The following is a 13,239-nucleotide window of genomic DNA, read 5'->3' on the forward strand; positions in this document are numbered from 1 at the left end:
AAATATATCAGTCATGATTGAATGGAGGATCGGACGCGATGAGCCAAATAACCTAATTCTGCTCCTATATCTTACGATGTTATGGTGTCATACTGATGAGGAAAGCTATTGGATTAAGCTATGATATTTCCCTGAATATTGTTGTCACTTATTCTTCAGATGACAATTGGAAAACAGTTCATCTCAACTGAAAGTCAATTTCACAAGTTGGGATGAATGAGTAAACAATTTTTATTCAACATATAATATGAAATATGTATAGCATTTCTAATGACAGAGCACATCAGAGTAAGACCCATCAGAGAATGAACCTGAAGATACAGCTATTGTGAGCTGTCTGCATTGCACAAAATGGAGAAGACAGATGCCGTTAGAATACCTTATTGATTGTGCAATCTTTTGGATTGTCTTCAACATGGTTAGAGATCGGACAATGTCTCCAACTCTATCAAATAAAAAAAAGTTTGAAACAATCAGTAGGAGAAACTGTCAAACAGAAAGTCAACATTGATTCCTTCTCCACAAAATCCGCCAGAGCTGCTGGATATTTCCAGCATTTACAGCTGTTACTCCCAATCTTCAGCATCTGCAGCGTTTTATCTCTGAAACATGTGTTCTTTGCCCTAATATGCTTGTACATCTTGTCCCTGAACTCTCTGGCCACTGGCTCAGGGAGGACTCCAGACTTGGGTTCTCACAAATGACCTATTGCCAGCTTGTTCACCATTCAGAGCATGACAACTAACCCCAGTCTGTGTGGTGCCTGACATTCTCACTGGGACATCACTGCAGCCACTCAATGTAAAGTATGTCTTTACTTAGGGAAGGAGAAAAAAGATGAACCCACGCTCCAGGCATGGTCTCACCAAGGCCATGTATAACTGCAGGAGAACTTCCTTACTCCTGTGCTCAAGCCCTCTTGCAATTAAGGCCAACATACCATTTTTCTTCCTCACTGGCGCTTGCAACCCTGGTGTACAAGGTCCTTTTTGAGATCAAGATTTTCTATCTATCACCATTTAAATAATATGCTGCCACTCTTTTTTTTCTACGGATGTGCATAACTTCACATTCATCCATGAAAATAGAACCAGTGGGACGATGGGCTGAATGGCCTCTTTCTGAACTGCAATTATAGAACATAAGACATAGGAGCAGAATTAGGACATTCAGCCCATCTAGTCTGCTCCACTAACACTATGATCCTGTATCATAATCTGATCTGGGACTTCAAGCTCGTTCTGAAAATTCAGATATACCAGATCCATTGGTTATTCCTAATCTATTCTATGAATTACATCATCAAAAAATTCCAGTAGGTTGTTAAACATGAATACTGTTTCATAAATCAATGCTGATCTCATCTAATCCTATTGGTATTTGCTAAGTGTCCAGTAATCACATCCAGTATAATAGACTCTAGCATTTTCCATCCTGCTGATGTTAGACTAACTGGTCTGTAAATCCCAGTTTCTTCTCTCTCCTCTGTAAGTAGTAATATCACAGTTGTCGCTCTCCAAACTGCTGGGACAGATCCAGAATCAACAGAATTTTGGAAGATGATGGTTAACTCATCTATTATTTCCATGGCCATCTCCTTTAGTGCCCTGGGAATATAAACGAACAAGTCCTGGCGATTCATCAGCTTTCACTCCCATTAATTTTTCTAGCCTCATTTTTCTTTTGCTAATACAAATGCTCTTCAATTCCTCCTTCCCAAAAGAACGTTGTCTCTCACACTTCTGGGAAATGATGTGGGGGTAGCTTCTTTGGAAATTATGGAACCATAAAGCACGTGTTTATTTGCTCTGTCACATCTTTGTTCTTCATTGTCAATTTCCTCACTCCCACCATAATCAGATTGTGACCGTAACCCACACCTTTCTGTCACAAGGAGTATGTACTAATGTTGTTTAATTGAATAACTAGCCGCTTCAGAAAGTCAGATTCTGGCCCTGGCTTCTGGGACTTGCGAACTAGCCTAACCTCATCCATTTATTACTTGCTACAAAAGGGCATTTGATCAATTTCAACCAAGCTCACTAAAAAACCGACAAATACCACTGACACACTCCGAATCCTATATTGGGAATTCACTTGGGACAACTACAGCACAGCAAGTACAGCGAAGTGGGAATATGCCGCCCAGATGTAACAAGAACAAGAAATAAAGAACTCTCTTGTAATTAAACTCTTCGTCACATTACACAGCAGATCTCACACATAACGACTTCCACTGAAGTGCGCAGTCTGTTAGTAGTTAGATGCCCATGGCAATTGTGCTAAACTCAGCAGCAGAGAGAAGCGACAACTTAATCTCATGGTGATGGCTTTTGTTCAGGCTAGAATGTTGACCAGAAGATCAGGTGAAATCCCAAATCTTCCATGAAACAGGGAACCTAACATTGAACTGTGTATATACAGTGTCACTGATGGAAACGTAGCACTCCCTTGTTATCGCAAGGGACAATCATTTGAGAACAGGCACAGATAAAGTCAAAGACAGGGCAAAGGACCCCTGGAGCTGTCCAAGGGATAATTTGTTGGGGCAGTGTGAAAGTAGCTTTACTCTGCATCTGACCCCATACTGTACCTGTACTGGGAGTGTTTGATGTGGACAGTGTAGAGAGAGAGCTTTACTTACTCTCAGTTTAAACAGATAGAAGGAGCTTTATTCTATTTAATCCTGTGATGTACCTGCCTTGGGACTGTTTGATAGGGACAGTGTAGAAAGAGCTCTGCTTTCTATTAAAAAGTGTAGACAGAGCTTAAAACTGCATCCAACTAAATGCTGCCCTGTCCTGCAAGTATTTGTTGGAGACAGTATAGAGGATGCTTAACTCTATCAAACTCTGTGCTGTACCTGCCCTGGGACTGTTTGATGGGAACAGTGTTAAGGGAAATGTCTCCTGCTTCACATGAACCTCCCTACTTGAAGACAGGAATGAAGCTGTAATTGGCTGTGAATTGGAGTTGCTGATGGGCAGACCCTCAGGTCACTAAAAATTGATCTTGTTTTCATTTTGTTCAGACCAATGAGGCTTGATTTGAATTTCCCTGTGTCTGACCACTGTTTTAATGCAATGAAGGACTAGAGGAGATGTTTGCTTTTCCTCTTATAGATCTGATGGGTTTTGATAGAACAGATGTCCATCAGCCCTCAGGCAGTAACCATATTCCCGAGGATTACGATTGAAATGAAGTGCGTGTAAAAGAGAAAGGGAATTATTTTTGGCAGTACTGCTTCACACAGAGGGCCTGGGGTCAGAGGACTGAAGCTCCAAATTCTGGTGACTGAGATTTTCAGTTTCTGGAGAAGGAGCAGGTGGGCCCTTGCCTGAGTTCAAACCTACCATCATACCTCTACTTTTACACTGTTTATCAAACTCTTGCATGGCCTGCTGCACCATGCCCTGAAACATGGGGTTGTCTAAAACTTGCAGCCTCTATTTTAACTCACACCATATCCCATTCACAGTCTGCAACAATTCAAACTTAGAATCCTCTCCTTCTTTTCAGATGCCTCAAAGGATCTGTCCTTCCTTCACTCTATAATTACATCCTGCCCAAAACACCTCCAGCATCTCCTTTAACTCTGCCCGCCTGCACATCTGGGCTTACTTACCCAACTCTCATTGGTGGTACCATTAGCTTCCTGATCCTAATCTCAAACTCTCTCTGACTCTATAATTCATTCTTCATTAAAGGCAATTCTTATTGCTTTCTTCCAAAAACCATTTGGCCGTCTGCCCTTCCACCTTTTCCTCTGGGTTGGCATCTAATTTTGCTTCATAACACCCTGACAGTGCGGCACTCACAGCACTGACCGTCCGAAAGCGCAGCACTCCCTCTGTACTGACCCTCCGACAGTGCAGCACTCCCTCAGTACTGACCCACTGACAGTGCGGCACTCCCTCAGTACTGACCCTCTGACAGTGCAGCACTCCCTCAGTACTGACCCTCCGACAGTGCAGCACTCCCTCAGTACTGACCCTCTGACAGTGCAGCACTCCCTCAGTACTGACCCTCTGACAGTGCAGCACTCCCTCAGTACTGACCCACTGACAGTGCGGCACTCCCTCAGTACTGACTCTCTGACTGTGCGGCACTCCCTCAGTACTGACCCTCTGACTGTGCAGCACTCCCTCAGTACTGACCCTCTGACAGTGCGGCACTCCCTCAGTACTGACCCTCTGACAGTGCAGCACTCCCTCAGTACTGACCCTCTGACAGTGCAGCACTCCCTCAGTACTGACCCTCTGACAGTGCAGCACTCCCTCAGTACTGACCCTCTGACAGTGCGGCACTCCCTCAGTACTGACCCTCCGACAGTGCGGCACTCCCTCAGTACTGACCCACTGACAGTGCGGCACTCCCTCAGTACTGACTCTCTGACTGTGCGGCACTCCCTCAGTACTGACCCTCTGACTGTGCAGCACTCCCTCAGTACTGACCCTCTGACAGTGCGGCACTCCCTCAGTACTGACCCTCTGACAGTGCAGCACTCCCTCAGTACTGACCCTCTGACAGTGCAGCACTCCCTCAGTACTGACCCTCTGACAGTGCGGCACTCCCTCAGTACTGACTCTCTGACAGTGCGGCACTCCCTCAGTACTGACCCTCCGACAGTGCGGCACTCCCTCAGTACTGACCCTCCGACAGTGCAGCACTCCCTCAGTACTGACCCTCCGACAGTGCAGCACTCCCTCAGTACTGACTCTCTGACAGTGCAGCACTCCCTCAGTACTGACTCTCTGACAGTGCAGCACTCCCTCAGTACTGACCCTCTGACAGTGCGGCCCTCCCTCAGTACTGACCCTCTGACAGTGCAGCACTCCCTCAGTACTGACCCTCTGACAGTGCGGCACTCCCTCAGTACTGACCCTCTGACAGTGCAGCACTCCCTCAGTACTGACCCTCCGACAGTGCAGCACTCCCTCAGTACTGACCCTCTGACAGTGCAGCACTCCCTCAGTACTGACCCTCTGACAGTGCAGCACTCCCTCAGTACTGACCCTCTGACAGTGCAGCACTCCCTCAGTACTGACCCTCCGACAGTGCTGCACTCCCTCAGTACTGACTCTCTGACAGTGCAGCACTCCCTCAGTACTGACCCTCTGACAGTGCGGCACTCCCTCAGTACTGACCCTCTGACGGTGCAGCACTCCCTCAGTACTGACCCTCCGACAGTGCAGCACTCCCTCAGTACTGACCCTCCGACAGTGCAGCACTCCCTCAGTACTGACCCTCTGACAGTGCAGCACTCCCTCAGTACTGACTCTCTGACAGTGCAGCACTCCCTCAGTACTGACCCTCTGACAGTGCGGCACTCCCTCAGTACTGACCCTCTGACAGTGCGGCACTCCCTCAGTACTGACCCTCCGACAGTGCAGCACTCCCTCAGTACTGACCCTCTGACAGTGCATTACACTCTCAGTACTGATCCATTTTACAGTGTGGCACTCCTTTCTTAGGTAGGGAGACCAAAACTGTATACGTTAGGTGTGGTCTCACCAAGGCCTTGTATAACTGCAGTAAGATATCCCTATTTATGAATTCAAACCCTCTAGCACTGAAGTCCGATGTCCCATTTGTCTTTCTAATTGCTTGCTGCGCCTGCCTGTCTATTTGCAATTGCTGGTGTACAAGGACGCTTTGTGCATCTGTACTTCCCACTACATCACCATTCAAGCAACACTTTTGCTTCCTGTTTTCCACTACAAAGTGTGCACCTTCACATTGAGCCATGTTGCACTGCATGTGTTTACCCACTCACTCAATTTGTCTGAATCACCTTGAAGTCTCCTTGCATTCTCTTCCCATTTATTCCCAATCTTTGTTTCCTGTCTGTCAACCAATCCTTCACATGCCAACCATTGACCACACTCCATTGTGGTTTAACTTTGCCCACTAATCTCTGATGAAGGACCATTTCGGAAGTCTTCTGAAAATCTACTTCCTTATCCATTCTATGAGTTACGTCCTCAAAAAAAAACCTGGTTGCAAGAACTGCACCTCATATTTCACTTGGGAACCCTGCCGCCCAACTGTATCAATGTGGACTTCACAAGCTTTAAAATCTCCCTCCCCCAATCACATCCCAAAACCAGTCCAGCTTGTCCCTGCCTCCCTAACCATTCCTCCCACCTATCCCCTCCTCCCACCTCAAGCCTCACCCCCATCTCTTACATACTAGCCTCATCCTGCCCCCTTGACCTGTCCATCCTCCCTGGGCTGACCTATGCCCTCCCTAACTCCCCACCCACAATCACCTTTACTGGCTCCATCCCTATCTCTTTGACCTGTCTGTCTCCTCCTATCTTTTCTTTTATCCAACTTCTATCTGCCTCCCCCTCACTCCCTATTTATTTCAGAACCCTCTTCCCCTCCCCCATTTCTGAAGAAGGTTTCTAGGCCCGAAGCGTCAGCTTTCCTGCTCCTCTGATGCTGCTTGGCCTACTGTGTTCATCCATTTCTACACCTTGTTATCTTGGTTGATTTGTAAAGTGTGATTTTCCTTTCATTAACCCATGTTGGCTTTGTTCAATCCCATTAATGCTTTCCAAATATTCTGTTATCACTTCTTCTGTAATTAACTCTAGCATTTTTCCACTACTGATAACAGGATATATTTTCTGTTTTTTTATTAAATAGTGGGGTTACATTTGCCCCCTTCCAATTGACAGGAACTGATCCAGACTCTCTAGAAATGTGGAAGATGACCACCAATGCATGCAATATTTCCAGGGCCACTTCCTTTGAAAGTCTGGGATGTAGATTTTGAGGTTCTGGGGATTTGACAGCCTATAAGTCTATTAATTTCCACAGCACCATTTTCTTACAAGCACTGATTTCCTTCACTTCTGCCGTCCCACTAGATCCTCGGTTCCTAACGTTTCTGAGAGATTATTAATATTTTCTGATGCATTTAATTCGTCTGCCATTTCCTTGCTCCACAGTATAATTTCCCCAGATTCTGACTGTATATTTGTCTTTACTAGATTTTTTATCTTCACATTTTTATAGAAGCGTTTAAAGTTTCTAAAGATCCCTGCAATTTTACTCTCATGTCTTATTTCCTCCATCTTGATCAGTAACATTGTCTTCCTTTGACAAATTCTAAATTGATCCCAGTCCTCAGGCTTGCTGCTTTTTTCTGGTAATTTTATATGTCTCTTCTTTGGATCCAAAAGTACCTCTAACGTCTTTTAGTTTTGCAGCAAACAGAAATAAATAATTGCTGCGATACATGCACCCTTTTTCAAAATATTAGCCATTGCCTATCCAATAACCCTAACCCTATTGTCAGACTCACTAGTATGGTCCCCCAATCCATCCTTGCCAATTTGCACCTCATAGTTCTCTTTCTTTAGATTCAGGACATTAATTTCAGATTCAACCACATCACTCTCCATCTTAATGAAGAATTCTAACACATTATGGCTGCTCTTACCTCAAGGACCCTGCACAATAAGATTGTTAATTAATCCTTTCGCATTGCACAAGGTCGGTCTAGAACAGTCTTCTCTCCAGTTGGTTCCTTAACATATTATTCCAAAAAAACCATGTACATGCTCCAGGAAATCCTCTTCCACAATGTCTTTGCTAGTTTGGTTTGTTCAATCTACATATAAATTAATGTCACCCACGATTATAATGTATCCTTAATGCACACATCTCTGATTTAATGTCTTCCGTGAAATATCCACAACCATTTTGGGGCCTATATACAACCCCCAACGGCATGTTCTTCCCTTGGTCTTTCTTAGTTCCAACCATACAGATACGATATTATGATTTTCTGAGCCAATATTTTCACTTATGACTACACTGATGTCCTCCACTTCCTTTCGCTTTTGTCTGTCCTTTCTAAATGATGAATACCCCATTTCCTTGCCATTTCTGTTCCCATCTTTGGTCACTCTGCAGCTATGTCTCTGTAATTATACATACGTCATTTATATCTGTCCGCGGTGTTAGTTTTTATTGTGAATGCTCCATGCATTAAGAGACAATTTGTCTTTTTAATGTTGTTAGTCATCTTAACTTTAGCTTGCATTATAGTCACATTTGTTTATGACCTTTATTTTTTTTCTGATTTCCATTTCAACTCCTTACCTGTCAGTCTTTTGTTTCTATTCTTGTTTTTCCCTCTCCTCTGTTCAGGTTCCCAACCCACTGGTATTCTAGTTTGAACTCTCACTGAATGATACCCTCCTGCCCCACCCCCAGAATATTGGTTATTGGTCCTGGCCTTGCCCAGATGCAGCCCTTCCTGCTTGTACCAGTCCTATCTTCCCTCTCTCCAGTCACTTAGTCATCTGGTATTTTTAATCTCACTAGCATAGGACCTTTGAGGGCCTACAATTGAACTTACACCCCAACTCCCTACACTCTACTAGTACGACTTCATTGCTTTTTTTAAACCTATGTTGGTGGTACCTATATGTACCACGACTGCTGGCTGTCACACTTGCCTTCAGAATGCCCTGCAGATACTCCGAGACATCCTTGACCCTGGCATGAGCAAAGTAACATATGGATGGGGAGGTGATGATTGAGTGGCATTATCATGAGACTGATAATCCAGACACCCATGTAATGTTCTGAGGACCTAGGCTTGAATCCCACCACAGCAGGTGGTAGAATTTGAATTCAATAAAAATCTGGAATTAAGAGTCTGAAGGTCACCATGAAACCATTTGGGAAAAACCAATCTCATTCACTAACTTCCTTCTGGGAAGGAAACTGCCATCTTTACCTGATATGACCTACATGTGACTCCAGGCCCACAGCAATGTAGTTGAGAGATAATGGGAACTGCAGATGCTGGAGAATTCCAAGATAATAAAATGTGAGGCTGGATGAACACAGCAGGCCAAGCAGCATCTCAGGAGTACAAAAGCTGACGTTTCGGGCCTAGACCCTTCATCAGAGAGGGGGATGGGGAGAGGGAACTGGAATAAAGTTGACTTGTAATTGCCCTCGGGGAAATTAGGGATGGGCAATAAATGGTGCCTGGCCAGCGATGCCCTCATCCTGTGAATGAATAATGCAAACAAAACCATCGTGGGGTCTCGTTTGCAGCCGCAGAAATGACTGTGTGTTCCCTGTATTATTTAATCCCCTATCACTATAAGCCTGTCACTTTCCTCCCCCCTCTCCCGTACACAAGAGCAACCCATGGTGCAAAGGGGTTGGCTTCAGCTGCTACCCCTTGAGCAGGCCCTGCCCCAACAGTATCCAAAACGGGGATAATGGGAACTGCAGATGCTGGAGATTCCAAGATAATAAAATGTGAGGCTGGATGAACACAGCAGGCCAAGCAGCATCTCAGGAGCACAAAAGCTGACGTTTCGGGCCTAGACCCTTCATCAGATGATGAAGGGTCTAGGCCCGAAACGTCAGCTTTTGTGCTCCTGAGATGCTGCTTGGCCTGCTGTGTTCATCCAGCCTCACATTTTAGTATCCAAAACGGTCTGTTTCTTCGAAGGGGACAGCTGTGCTAGCTGCCTTCCTCTACTCTGCCTGGTGGTTACCCATCCCCTTCCTGCCTGTTGAGTCTGGTGTGACCATCCCACTGAACGTGCCGCCCATGATAATTCCAGCATTGCGGATGCTCCGCAGTGAGCCTACCCACAGCTCTAGCTCTGAAATGTGGTTTGCTGGTAGCAGCAGCTGGACACAGTTCCCACACACACTGGTTCCTAGGCTGGAATTGTGCACGAGTTCCCCATATAGCATGGGAGGAAGATAGCACGCGTGAGTTCCGCTGCTGTGACTTCCCTCTAGATTAGGCCTGTTAGCTGCTCCCTTTAAAGCGCATGGAGAATGTGTGAAAAACATCTGAAGGTGGGGTGCGCAGATGGAGATGGCATTGAGAGATGGAGGAGTGAGGGAGGCGTCTGTTGTTCAGCTTTCTGTGTACAGCTGAGAGTGGAGCTTTGAAATAAACATTAGCGTCTTATAGATTTGTTGACTAATTGTTAACTTCACTGTATCAGGTGGTTACTGAGGGATTAGTCAGTTTACCCACAAGGTTACAGGGAGGTTTGATATCTGGGTCAGAACGAGCTTCCATTATGTGTTACACCCATCTCTTTAATTGGTTTTGCAATGACTGATGTCGCTCCTGCAGCTGCTGATAACCACTGTCTCTCTGTTAATTACTTTCTCCATCCCCGATCGGCCTTTTGAATGTATTCCAAAGCTTGATTCTGAGAGATTGAAAACCTGTTTCTGCCACCATATTCCTTCACTGCACATAGTGACTCAGTAGTAAACAGGCTGCAGTGCTCTGACATCTCAATCATTCATCAGCGAATTATTACCCATGACCTGTTGGTAAATATTATTGTCTCAAGATCACAGATGATAGGTTTAAGCCCCATTCCAGCATCTTATGTCAATAATTGAAGCTGAGGGAGTGCTTCGCTGTCAGAGGCACTGCATCTTCGAAGAGGTACTGTCTACCCTCACAAGTGGATATAAACAATTCCATTGGGAGGTCCCATGGAGAGGAGTGGGAGAATCACAGCAAGCTGCCACTTGGCCCATCATGTCTATTCTTGGTGTCACCTTCTGAAATAATTTAATGGATGCACACATTCCATCACCTAGCCACCCTATATTTACATAAGTACATTGGCTCTGATCAGTCAGTTCCGAGCTAGTCCCTAGAATGAAGTGACCTTCTGTATGTCCTGTTCATATCTGGTTCATATCAGTGGAGGCCAAGTCTCTGGATACTTTAAAGAAAGACATGGATAGAGCTCTTAAAGATAGTGGAATCAAGGGTTATGGGGATAAGGCAGGAACAGGATACTGATTGTGGATGATCAGCCATGATCATAATGAATGTTGGTGCTAGCTCGAAGGGTCAAACGGCCTACTCCTGCACCTATTATCTATTGTCTATTGACTCCCTGATTGGTCCAGGACAACATTGCCAATTGAGGATCTCACAATCAATGAGATACACCAGGCCCTTGTTCCAATCACTACACTTTCTCGTGTCAATCGCCTTAAATCTGTACCGTCCAGAACTCAAACCTTTCACATGGGGGAGCAGTTTCTCACTGTCTACTCCTTGCATATCCATCATGACTTGGAACACCTCAATCAGATCTCCTTTCAGCTTTCTTTTCTCCAAGGAGAACGGTCCCAGTTTCTCCAACCTATCTTCACAAATACAGATTTTGCCGTGTCCTGACTAAAATTTATCCAGCAAACGATATGGTTAATAGAGTTGGCCTTGTCATTATCACATTGCTGCTTGTGAGTCCTTGATGTGTCCTAATTTTTTTGCAGTGTTTCCCATGTTACTACAGTGATTTGACTTTAAAAAAAAAAGTATTTCATGGGCTGTAAAGGACATTGGATTGCCCTTGAGCTCTTGATAGGTGATACCAAAATGCAGGTCTTCCTCTTGGAATACACCGGCCATTCCTCACAAGTGTTGCAGGAAGAGGGACCAATTCCATTTAATTTATGTTTCAGGAGAAAATGAGCAGGAATGAGGATTTGTGATAATGGGAACTGCAGATGCTGGAGAATCCAAGATTATGAACTATGAGGCTGGATGAACACAGCAGGCCCAGCAGCATCTCAGGAGCACAAAAGCTGACATTTCGGGCCTAGACCCTTCATCAGAGAGGGGGATGGGGTGAGGGTTCTGGAATAAATAGGGAGAGAGGGGGAGGCGGACCGAAGATGGAGAGAAAAGAAGATAGGTGGAGAGGAGAGTATAGGTGGGGAGGTGGGGAGGGGATAGGTCAGTCCAGGGAAGACGGACAGGTCAAGGAGGTGGGATGAGGTTAGTAGGTAGATGGGGGTGCGGCTTGGGGTGGGAGGAAGGGATGGGTGAGAGGAAGAACCGGTTAGGGAGGCAGAGACAGGTTGGACTGGTTTTGGGATGCAGTGGGTGGAGGGGAAGAGCTGGGCTGGTTTTGGGATGCGGTGGGGGAAGGGGAGATTTGGAAGCTGGTGAAGTCCACATTGATACCATTGGGCTGCAGCGTTCCCAAGCGGAATATGAGTTGCTGTTCCTGCACCCTTCGGGTGGCATCATTGTGGCACTGCAGGAGGCCCATGATGGACATGTCAACTAAAGAATGGGAGGGGGAGTGGAAATGGTTCCTCTACTTTGGGGAAACCAAGCGGAGGCTTGGGGACCGCTTTGCAGAACACCTCCGCTCGGTTCGCAATAAACAACTGCACCTCCCAGTCGCAAACCATTTCCACTCCCCCTCCCATTCTTTAGATGACATGTCCATCATGAGCCTCCTGCAGTGCCACAATGATGCCACCCGAAGGTTGCAGGAACAGCAACTCATATTCCGCTTGGGAACCCTGCAGCCCAGTGGTATCAATGTGGACTTCACAAGCTTCCAAATCTCCCCTTCCCCCACCGCATCCCAAAACCAGCCCAGTTCGTCCCCTCCCCCCACTGCACCACACAACCAGCCCAGCTCTTCCCCTCCACCCACTGCATCCCAAAACCAGTCCAACCTGTCTCTGCTTCCCTAACCTGTTCTTCCTCTCACCCATCCCTTCCTCCCACCCCAAGCCGCACCTCCATCTCCTACCTACTAACCTCATCCCACCTCCTTAACCTGTCTGTCTTCCCTGGACTAACCTATCCCCTCCCTACCTCCCCACCTATACTCTCCTCTCCACCTATCTTCTTTTCTCTCCATCTTCAGTCCGCCTCCCCCTCTCTCCCTATTTATTCCAGAACCCTCACCCCATCCCCCTCTCTGATGAAGGGTCTAGGCCCGAAACGTCAGCTTTTGTGCTCCTGAGATGCTGCTGGGCCTGCTGTGTTCATCCAGGAATGCGGATTTTATCTGTAAAGTAAGAATCAGCAGGGTTACAGGGAGAAGTTAGGACCATGGCACTTAATGTATTGCCCCTTTGGTGAGCCAGCACAGGCAAATTTGGCATCCTGCAGTGCTGGAACCATTCGCAATTCGACGATTCTCCTGCTCCTCTCCATGGGATCGTCCGATGACTGTGAATGGTATCAGGTCAGCTATGCCTGCTTGAAAAGGCTGAGAGATGTGTGTGACTGTGTCTCGTCATAGTGAGGGGAAGTACTGGCATTTCAAATGCAGTTAGAAAGAAGATAGTTCAGGAAATGCATTATAATTAAAGAGGCCAAGACCACTGGAGGAGCATCGTTTCCATTTGTATTCAGTCTCAGGACATGACCGGCAATAGTGAGGCGGGATTTATCTG

At 46.1% G+C, this 13,239-nt stretch overlaps 1 protein-coding gene across 2 annotated transcripts in view; it reads right to left on the reverse strand.

Annotated features, from left to right (window-relative positions):
• LOC125461813 (Kv channel-interacting protein 2) overlaps window positions 1-13,239 on the reverse strand; it is a 320,168-nt gene that overhangs the window by 186,303 nt on the left and 120,626 nt on the right. The window lies entirely within an intron of this gene.

The sequence above is a fragment of the Stegostoma tigrinum genome, chromosome 20 (genome assembly GCF_030684315.1).
Source record: "Stegostoma tigrinum isolate sSteTig4 chromosome 20, sSteTig4.hap1, whole genome shotgun sequence".
NCBI classification, from domain to species: domain Eukaryota; kingdom Metazoa; phylum Chordata; class Chondrichthyes; order Orectolobiformes; family Stegostomatidae; genus Stegostoma; species Stegostoma tigrinum.